Genomic DNA, 828 nt, shown 5'->3' with positions numbered 1-828 from the left:
TTTTTTTTTTTTTTTTTTTTTTTTTTTTTTTTTTTTTTTTTTTTTTTTTTTGAATTAATAAAGGAAAGGAGGAAAAGAAAATTAAAAACCCTAAACCTCTGACCACCCTCTATTTCTCAATCGGTAAACAGCGGGAAACCCCCCTCGTGAGTTATACTAGCCGCGCAGCCCTTTCTCCTCTTGTTTTCTCAGCCGCAGCCCCCAGCCTGTCCATGTTCGTGCTCTCCCCTCGACACTCGGCGATTTTCCCTCACCACCGCGCGACAGCCACCCTCCAGCCGACAGAGACCCACGCGAACGGAGCTTCCAGTGTGTTGTAGCAGCTCTTCAGGCTACTTTCCTCCACTCCACGATTTATCTCCTGCAACTGCGGACTCACGACGCAAGCAACCTGAACGCTGACGATTCCCTTTCTTTTTTCCGGCGAAATCAGCGGTGCAGTCTTTTCCCGCCGCGACCCCCTGCACCCAACGGCCTCCCAAGCACGACAGCTTGATTGTAGGGAATTTTCACAGTGTTGTGACGTTTTCCGGCGGCCCCGACGTGACTCACGCGTTTTCAACAGGTACAATGAGTTTTACTTCCTTTCGACGAGGTTTGGCTGTAACCATGCCCAATCAACTTTAGGTTTACTCAGTCTAGTACATTGGTTTCTCTGTACTGAAATTATCTGCCATAATTCAATTCACGAACACTTTTTCCCCCTGGACGGAGTGAAATTGCAGAATTGGAAACGGATTTTTTAAAGTTTAAAATTCTGTCAAATCCGTCTTAAAAAGGCATGATTTCAAATTCCTTGCTTTTTTTTTTTTTTTTTTTTTTTTTTCC

General features: G+C 44.7%; 1 protein-coding gene across 2 annotated transcripts in view; it reads left to right on the top strand.

Annotated features, from left to right (window-relative positions):
• Positions 1–98: 98 nt before the first annotated feature.
• LOC111484994 (U3 small nucleolar ribonucleoprotein protein MPP10) overlaps positions 99–828 on the top strand; it is a 5,523-nt gene continuing 4,793 nt past the window's right edge. Inside the window, exon 1 of one of the 2 annotated variants that reach the window (XM_023131682.1) lies at positions 99–565. The gene's annotated coding sequence lies outside the window, so the exon portion shown is untranslated. The remainder of the gene's footprint in view (positions 566–828) is intronic. The other variant, XM_023131681.1, reaches the window with a different exon arrangement.

This window comes from Cucurbita maxima, unplaced genomic scaffold (genome assembly GCF_002738345.1).
Source record: "Cucurbita maxima cultivar Rimu unplaced genomic scaffold, Cmax_1.0 Cma_Scf00010, whole genome shotgun sequence".
Classification (NCBI taxonomy): Eukaryota; Viridiplantae; Streptophyta; class Magnoliopsida; order Cucurbitales; family Cucurbitaceae; genus Cucurbita; species Cucurbita maxima.
The sequence above is the reverse complement of the archived record's forward strand: the minus strand, read 5'-3'. Positions and strand labels throughout refer to the sequence as shown.